At 40.2% G+C, this 9,838-nt stretch overlaps 1 long non-coding RNA gene across 1 annotated transcript; it reads left to right on the top strand.

The window, feature by feature from the left end:
• The first annotated feature begins 3,087 nt into the window (after positions 1 to 3,087).
• Positions 3,088 to 7,121, top strand: LOC129048157 (uncharacterized). Its single transcript, XR_008510262.1, has 3 exons — positions 3,088 to 3,220; positions 6,342 to 6,471; positions 6,739 to 7,121. It is a non-coding gene; the product is annotated as an uncharacterized LOC129048157 (long non-coding RNA).
• Positions 7,122 to 9,838: the final 2,717 nt, after the last annotated feature.

Below are 9,838 nucleotides of genomic sequence, written 5' to 3'. Positions count from 1 at the left end.
CATAGGTGAAAACAGGCTCAGAGAAGGTATGTAATTCATTCAAATTCAACCAGCGAAGGAAGCAGAGCAGATATTGCAACTCATGCTTTTCTAACTCCAGGGTCCAAATTATTAGCCACTATGCTCAACCAAGGAAGCACATTCTCAGGTTGCCAGCCCATTTTCATTTTATGGAGCCTAAGCCCACGGCTCTCCTTCCACGTGCCTCCCTCCAACTTAGTAAAGTCTTCAGCTTCTCTGATAGGTTAAAGCGTTGAATGCCTCCTGCAAAATTTAGATGGCCCATGTTTTTGTTGAGAAAGATCATGCCTCGCAAGAGCTGTGGGGCCTGACTGAGCCTACAAAGCCAGAGAGTCTGCAGAAGTTGTTTTCTTGTCTAACAGTGCTGAGCTTTATAGCTTCCCGCAGGGTGGTGGGGAAAATATTATGCTAAGAGCATCTCTGAGCTCTCCAGGAGCCTCTTCCTGCCTCTTTAATTTGAGATTTGCATTTCCTTATCTAGGAAATGAAAATAATTATATATATGCCTCTAACATTTTAGGGGCGTGTGTGTGTGCGTGCACAAAATGAGAAAAGGTGTGTAAAGCATTTTGTAAAATGGAAAATGTTATTGCATGTAAATTATTATGACTTGATTTAGAATATACATTGCTTAATAAAGTGAGTTTATCTCTGGAGTAGTTTAGATGTCGTATGTCGTATCAAGGAGAAATAGGATTATATTACATAGAAGTGTTATTTATGTTTATATATTTACTTTATTAAAATATAAAAAATACAAGTAGGGTGTTTCCTTAGATGTTGTAAGCCTTCTTTTATATTTTATTCTTTATCCTGGTTTCAATTTGCATGCTTTGAGTTCCCTCTTCAGTAACAGAATTACCCTGTTCTCGGCTGATTGATTCTAGGAATTTGCTGAATACAGCCAAACTATGACATATTTGCGTCTTTAAGGCTTGAAACGTTTTTTCAGTTTCTAAAATGAGTTTATTTTGGGGAAATGTATGACTTCTTTAACTAATGGCAAATTAAGTTAATAAAATTCATACCTGCTGTGGGCAATGATGATTATATATCAAAGGAAAAATAAATCAAAGGCTAAATTCCACACTCTGTAATTGATCACATTTCTTATTCATTTCCATAGAAATACTTTCTGTTTGGGATTATAATGTTGAGGCATAGAGTAATGATTCTCCCTTTTAAGTTGCTTCTCTCTCTGGCCTTCTCCTACTGCTGACACTGTCTCTTTCCTCCTGCTTGGTCACCGAACTGTCAGAGTTTGCTCACCACAAATGTTCACTATGTAGCCTACACTTACAAGACTGCAATATTCCTTGCCCTTAGGAAGAATGTTTGTTTGTAATTGTGTTTGCTGATGATTTGTTAACACCAATCACATTTTAAAAACAAACTTGAAAAAAAGCTGGTGCAGAATGAGACACAAAACTGGAATTCAGACATGTTTCCCACAAGGCCCTTCTGGCTCTATTTAGCCAGATTCTGGCTCCAATACCCAGATTCTGGCTCTATTTAGCCAATGACATAACCTCCCAGTCCAGTGACCCCTCACTCACGTTATGAATTATCGTTCTTAAAGTAAGGCCAGTTCAAGAGAATTTAAAAATGATGTGATCTCTGACAATATTTTTGAAACTAGGTAGATTTGACTTAGTATGCATTTTATGGAGATCATAAATCCAAGTCCACCTGAGGCTGGGTCAACCAATTAGAAATCGTGAGATGAGTTAACAAATATTTATTCTACTAGATGTATACCTAAAATGTGTATTTCATTTGAACCCAAATTAGCCTCTTGTGTAGTTTCTATTAAAAATTTGTGCTGAGACAGGTTGATTCTACAGACAATCTTAGCTCTAATCCAGAGCCCTAGAAGTTTCTTAGAATCTGAAATGAGTGATAGTAGCTTTTGTGCTATTATTTACACCATATATCATACTAGGATTTACTTAGTCGATACTTTCATAGAATATGATATTGATGGATAGCAAAGTGCACAAAGTAATTAAGCACACAAAAAGCAGCCCACTTAGAGGAAAAATTGCAAAGAGTAAGTTTAGTCAGAGATGCTAGGCAAACTACCAAATATAGAAAGATATTCAGCTAATTCACATCAGGGGTTAAGAATATTTAGAAGAAACATTTCGGGCAAGTATGCAGTGAACAGAAGATCAGAAGAGATCATCAATAGTTTAGAAGACATATAATCAAAAGTCACCAAAATTCAAATCAAATCAATATGATTCAATTTAACACAGCATTCACTTTGCAAATACTCTGTGCCAACACCCTGTAGCAGGAGCTCTGATATTTACTATATTACCCTTGACCTCAAAAAATTTAGACCTAGAAAGGAAAGTTAGAAAAAGGCATAAGGGAATTTAAAAAACAACTCACAGTAAGATAATCGAAGAAAGTAATTGATTATTGGCCGGGTGCAGTGGCTTATGCCTGGCATCCCAGCACTTTGGGAGGCCCAGGTGGGAGGATTGCTTGAGTCCAGAAGTTTGATAACAGCTTTGGCAATATGGTGAAACCCCATCTTTACCAAAAATACAAAAAATGCCAGGCATGGTCGTATGCACCTGTAGTCCCAGCTACTCGGGAGGCTGAAGAGGGAGGATCGCTTGATTCCAGAATGTTGAGGCTGCAGTGAGCCAACATCACACCACTGTGCTACAACCTGGGAGACAGAGCAAGACCTTGTCTCAACAACAACAACAACAAAAAAAAAAGAAAAAAAGAAAAAGAAAAAAAGTTGATTATTAAATTAGATGCCTGGATTTGAATTCCACCAAGTCACTTATTTCTTTGTCTGTTTCCTCAATGACATATGAGGACAATAAGACCATGTAGACCAGTAGACCATCTAGAAATATTGGGTGTAAACGTACTTTTCAATGTTTCTTCTCTCCCTGGGAATAAACTCATGGGCAGGAACTGAGGCCCTCAGGGATTTAACAACTGGACAAATAAACATGAAAAGGGCCGTAGAGTTCAACTCCCAGTGCTGTGGTGGGTGAGGAAAAAAGAACCCCTTAAGAAGACAGAGTTCCATGTTTCTGTGACAGGTGCTGAGTGGGAGAATCCTGGCGGCATGCGACGGGACGAGAGGAGGACATGCGGGAACTTTGGGTGGAGTGCAGAGCACATCGAAGGAATGAGGGAAAGATTGGAAAGGAAATCTGTCCTTAATTAGGTCATGTGGAACCTTTGTTTTCAAGTAGGGCAGTGATATTCAGAGCTGTTTGAAAAAAAAAAATCTGGAAATAATGTGTAGGTGGGCTGAGAGGCTGGTGATACAGAAAACAGAAAGAGTATCAGGAAGCCTTTGTCTATAGGGAAACAACGTGTCCTTGAGTATCTAAGGTAGAAATGGTAGCAGGAATTACCAGGAAGGAAAGATGTGGAGAACAGGGCTAAGTTTTCCTTGGATTTCATGGAAGCCCACCCTCGTGATAATGATCATGGTGGCTTGTATTTGTACCACGGTAGACAGAGACTGTCTTCTGAATAGCCTTGCTGGCTAGGGTGAGTCTATCCTGAGTAGAGGTTTGAGTCATCAGAGCTCTTCATAAAGATGAATCTGGCAGCAGTGTGGACATGGATTATGGAGAAACTGAACTCAGAAGAAGTGGGAGGTGCTGGGAATAGCTGGGGTGGTAGACGTGATTTAGCAAAACTGAACTAAAATGTGTGGGTGGTGGGGCAAAGACATAAAACATGGTTGTGGCACATTTCTCCACACCGTTTTTATTTTTACCCTGAGGCAGGACAACTTTAACTGAGCCTTAAGTCCACATCACTCATGCCGCCTGCTGCACTCTTTGTCCAGGTAAGAGGTAACAGCCCAAACTGATGTGTTGGCAGTGGTCATTGAAAAGATGAATGTGTTCCTGGCTTATAGAACATAGTCAGTCATTGAATGTGGAAATCAGAATGGTGAATAGTCAAAGATGACACCAGGTTTTACAGCTTGAATGATTGAAAGAACGTTAGTTCCATTACATAAAATCAAGCAGAGAGTGGGATTTCGGTTTTGGACAGATTGAGTTGGAGATGATGGCAGACGGATACCTAGGTAGAGAAATTCAACAGAAAGCTGGAAATGTTGGAGCTTTAGGGAAGGAGCAGAGCTGAGTATAAAGACTTAGAAGGCATACCATTAAAACTGTAGTCGAAGCCAGAGGAGCGATTAATTTCCTGAATTAATAAAGCAGTTCCTATGATGGCAGATGAAGCAACAGTATTCATCACCTCATCCTGGTTCCCACAGTCACATCGAGAGCAGATACAGCTCTCAGAGTGGAAAGAACTTTGCCTGGTTTCTTCGTATTCAGATGTAAAGGGAGAAGAGACTATGATTTAGTTGATTTAATCAGCTTAGTCCGCCAAACCAGATAATTAAGCCCTCTCTACCACACTTCTAGTCTCATCTCCTTTGTCCCTAAATTACTCAATTTGTATAGCAACATTAAGTATCCAACTACTCCACTGTGTATGGGATACAATCATTATAAATCTTAAAGGAATTGTCCAAAGAACTTAACCTGATATGAGGTTCTAATAGCATGTAAAGTGAACCTAAGTTATCAGAGGTTTATTTTATTAAGAGTTTTCTGAACATCTCTAATTCTATTCTGCACATTACTGATCATTTAAATGCTGAATATATTTTTAAAAATTAGGGAGTTTAAAACCATCAAGAACTTTTTTCAATCATTTACTAATATCAGAAGGAAGTTCCATGAGGCTAAATTGGAAAGAATTAATTCTCACACGGAAAGATAGAAATATTTATCATACAAATGATTAAAAGCTAAGAATGATTAGAATCATAAAACTCTAATAAAAACTACAGTGCAAAATTTCAGTATTTTGAAATAAGTGTGTAAGTGGCTTGCTATGAGGACTGTTGCTTCTATCTGCAAAATTCATATAAATTTTAAATGCGAGGGATGGCATTTCTTGGTGGAAGGAGAAAAAAGTAGACAAGAAGCCTGGGGTTATGTTTTCTGAGACCTTGGACAAGTCATCTGCCCTGTTTGGGTGTCAGTTTTCTTATAGATAGATGAGTTTAGAATAAATCCAGCTTTTCACAGGCACTCCCAGGAGCATCTTTAGGGTTTGCCCTGGGAGTGGTGGTATGTGGGGAGATTGAGCTTCACCCAGGGTGGTCTCGTTTGCCTTGTTTACATTTCCCTTTAGAGTTTCTTTTTCATTTAAACAAATGATTCTAAGCTTTAAAAAGTATGCTTGCAAACCCTCAGACTGGATGTTCTTCACCCATCTCTAAAATTTGTAGAGTCTAAACTATTGTATACTGGAAGTCTTATGGAATAGTCTTTTTAAAATAGCATTTGCTTTGTGGACAAAGAGTAAATAATGATTAAATAAGCAGGAGGGAGTAGGGTAGAGAGAGAAGGCGTGGCACATAACTGGCAACCCAAAGGCTTCATGTTGGTGGTTTCATTCTCCAGGCTTGCCATCTTCTACTCCTTCAATGCAGACCTCAACTTCTCTAAGGGCCCACCCTGAGTCCTTCTGCAAGTATTGCAGTCTCTGCCCTCCAGCCCCAGTCACCTTCCAACACACACAAACGCACATCCACACTTCTGATCCACCTTACTGGGCTGCACTGTTTATTTTTTCCATAGTATTTGACACCTTAAGGGAAAGAGCTCTGTCTCTTTTGTTCATTGCTGTATCCCAATTTCCTTGAGTTGTGCGGGACGCAAACACTTGTTGAAAGAATGGATTCTGGGTGACTGGGCCCAACTTTTAAACCAAGGATACCTGGCCAGTTCCAAGCCACCGTTGCAAAATCCTCTCCTCTCCTGGCCTCTCATTCTCCCCAAGTGCTCTTCTCTCTGAGTCCCTTTTTCTGAATCACATGAGTGTTAGTTTGATGTCATCCAAATCTTATTAGGTCTTAATTTCTGATGAAGATAACTCAGGGCTATCTGGCCAGTCCCAAGGTTTTAAACTTTCGAGGAGGACTTTTGGAGGATGAAAACAGCTTTTGGTACCTTTGCAGTTGGGAAAATTAGTGTTTTGAGAAGGAGGCTGCATCCTTCCTACTTCGTATGGTGAACTTGGGCACAGAAGGCAGAGTCACAGAGCTTGGAGAATGCAATTTTAAAAAAATTCATGCAAGGGGTGGGGCTTGGGGAGAGAAGGGAAATGTCACCAGTACTCCTACATACACTATTGGAGGAAAGATATAAGTACCATTTACTTGGCACCTGTTACTGACTGGGAACTATACCAGCCACTCTAATAGGCTACTGTTTTAACATGTAGATTTTATCATTATCCAGGTATGATGAGGCACAGGTCAGAAGATGACTGCCATTGGAAAGATGGTTTGTCACTCACAGTTCCCAGGAGGAGGGGCATGTCACACCATGGGAGCCCACATGGGGAGTCAGGAGGCAAATGGAGCGAAGAGTAAGCACAGCCACAGCCTCTATTGTGGCTTCTGTGGAAGGGATGGGGGAACCAGAGTGAGCAGGCTTAGCATCGGCTAGTGTGAATAATTTCAGCAGGCTCTGGGGCATGGATGTGGCCCCTAGTTGTTATCTGGACCTGGGGTGATTAGGGCAAGGGAGGTGGCCCTGAATGGGAGAGATTATGGAGATGGTTGGGGAAAGGGCTCTGGATCGGTTGGTTCCATATAAAAAGTGCACTCACAGGGGAGTTATTTGCTCTTCCTAGGAACTGGCTAACTCCAAGAAGGGCCCCTTCAGGGTCAGAAAGGCCTCAGATGTCAAGGCATCAGAAATACAGAAAATAGAGGCATGATCAATACACTTATTTTATTTAAAAACATGAAGATTTGAACAAAACAGTCATCCACTTGTCTGCAACAAAGAAGTATTTGCATCCGTAAAGGAGAAGACAAATGTCATCCTTGTTGTGGAATGGGCAGAGTGCAAGGGAAAAGAGAAAATATAGATCCACCTCCTACCTCTCACTCAGGCCATGGAACCACTAAATAGAAAAAAACGAACTTAACGCAGACTGGAAAAACGACACGAGATAAGCTTCCGCCCTCTCCATACCACACAGTGTACTTGCATAAAGCCTTACAGCTCCACAAGAAAGCCTTTGTGAAGTGTTTTTAATTTGCCAAAAACACCTCCTCTGCCTGTATTTCAGCAAAGGGCAGAAAGCTCTGTACTGTGTCTCCTAAAAGGTATGGGGAAACTAAATCTAGAAACTTTTTCTCTTAACTTTCGTGAAACTCCTGAACAAAGCTTAGGAGAATGTGGGTGATGGGGATGATGGTGTTTTTTTTTTGTTGTTCGGTTGTTTGGTTGGTTGGTTGGTTGGGGTTTTACCTTTTAGTTTAGGTTCAGGGGTACATGTGTAGGTTTGTTACATTGGTTGTAGGTTGTGATTCATGTCACAGGAGTTTGTTGTACAGATTATTTCATCACCCAGGTATTAAGCCCAGTATCCAATAGTTATCTTTTCTGCTCCTCTCCCTCCTCCCACCCTCCCCCATCAAGCAGACCCTAGTGCCTGTTGTTTCCCTCTTTGTGTTCAGGAGTTCTCATCATTTCACTCCCACTTATAAGTGAGAACATGCCGCATTTGACTCTCTGTCCTTGCATTCATTTGCTAAGGATGATGGCCTCCAGCTTCATCCATGTTCCCTCAAAAGATGTGATCTTGTTCTGATGGTTTTAACTGTAAACACTGTTCATTTTCCTTTGGGTGACATTGGCTTCTTAAGATGAAATCAACTCATTTTAACCTCAAAGGACCTTCTAAAATGCACACATGTTTCTTCATTCCAGTTGAAGGAAAGATGTGGGTGCCCTAGCCTGCTTCACCAAATTCCGGCTGTGAAAAACCCTCTTGTATTTGTGATCGATTCCAGTGGGAATGTTTTAGACGAGTGGACAAACCCCCACCCACGTGTGTGACTCTTACTCCCGTGCTAGGTGCAGAACTGCTGGGATGGAGACACCCAAATCTGGTATTGAAAGTAGTTTCTGCTAAAATTTGATTCTGATCTGAGTTTCTGGTAGGAAATAGCTGCATAATAATGTGTAGTGTGTACATATTTTGAGGTGGAGGAAAACAGTAAAGTGTAGTTTCTGTAGCTTGCAACACTCAGAAGCGGTAATTGGGCTGGCATCAGATGGCACCTGTGCTGGGGCCTCCTGTACCACGGCCAGACACACTCCCCAGAACCCCACATGGCACGCGTGGGCAAGGTTTGACTTGGAGCATGGAAATAAATCAGAGGTCACCATTTTAGTCTTTTTTTTTTTTTTCCAAGATAGTAATTTGTGGCAACCTTTGTTGGGTATTTAACATAATAGCTGCCTGTTAGAAACTACCTTTGGAAGTTTTAAAGTTTTACAACTTTCCAGCAAATTTTATTTAAAATTTTTTTCGAAATATAAGAGGAATATGATAATGAGAAAAAAATTAATTTGGAAGAAAATTACACTACATTAAAAAATTTAGAAAAGCTTAAAGCAATATTTCTCATTCAGAGAAAATCCCTGTAATGTGGTATTATTGTCTTTAGCATTTTTCCTATTGCTTTCTTTTCTCTTCTTCGCTCTCTTTGGATCATATTACATCTATCATTTTGAACCCTACTTTTTGACATTTAACTTCAGATAAAAAATATTTTCCTAAGCGATAGAAAACATCACGACAGCATCATTTTAAATGGCCTTAAATAATATTCTGTCATATGGTGTGCTCTAATTTATTTAACCATCCTCTTATGTTATATTTTTTCTAATTTCTTATTAATTTAAAATAATGCAATTAATATTTTTGTACATAAATATTCCTGTGCACTTATAACATGGGGTAAAATATTTTTAAAGATTTTCTTGTCCTTCAAATTATCCAATGTCCCTCCCCTTTTTTTTTGCCAACATCAAAAAAGGAAGATTTCATCACAGAGAAAGATCAAAACAAGAGAGAGAGAGCAAGAAAGAGGAGAGAGAGCGCCAAAGTCTTACTTTTTGAGTTTTAGAACTCATAACAGAGACGTAATCCTGAAAATCTGTGTTTTTGGTTGACAGGAGCAGACTTTTTTAAAAAACAGAAAAATTTTTCTTTTTGCTTTGCATTCAAAGAATTAAACCTTTAAGGAATTGAGGCATAGACTTCATGCTATAAAGAAAAGACTGGAAGCAAGGGTTCTTAAGCTGGTGTTTGTAAACAGACCAAAATTTCAAGATAATTTGTTTCCCATTATATTCCTAAGTATTTTATTTTATGTATCTGAAACATTTTTTTCTGAAAAGAAATTCACAGGGCTCATCAGGCCACCAAAGGGGCCCGTGATACCAAAACAGTTAAGTGTCCCAGTTTGGTGACGGGCAGATGACATCCCCTTCAAAAGACCCATCACTGGTACCTCTTGCTAGTTTTGGGTCTTTGAGGGAGAAACTTCCTCCTTGTGTGTGTGTGTGTGTGTGTGTTTGTGTGTGTGTGTGTGTGTCTGTTTGAAACATAGTATAGATGCTACCCCTTCCCAACCTTAGTTCTATTTTGGGAGCCCAAAAAATAGAGAAATGTGTATTTTACACGGCAGCATGGAGTCCTAGCACTTTAGAGGGTTATGACTGCACCTGAATCTCCCCCTGCCTCAAGGAGACACAGGGTGGCTGAGAGAGACTGAGCCCGCAGGTGCAAAGGACCACTCCACGTGGGGCAGCAGGAGGCCAGAGCACAAGGCATGATGGACCCTTCACCTGGGGCCCAGGAGAGATGCTGTTTCAGCTCAGGTGAGGCCACCAGGAATGGTGAGGACCCAACTGGACATGGCATGTCTGCC

This window comes from Pongo abelii, chromosome 8, assembly GCF_028885655.2.
Source record: "Pongo abelii isolate AG06213 chromosome 8, NHGRI_mPonAbe1-v2.0_pri, whole genome shotgun sequence".
In the NCBI taxonomy this organism is placed as follows: Eukaryota; Metazoa; Chordata; class Mammalia; order Primates; family Hominidae; genus Pongo; species Pongo abelii.
Note: the sequence above shows the minus strand (reverse complement) of the source record. Positions and strands in the feature narration are given on the sequence as shown.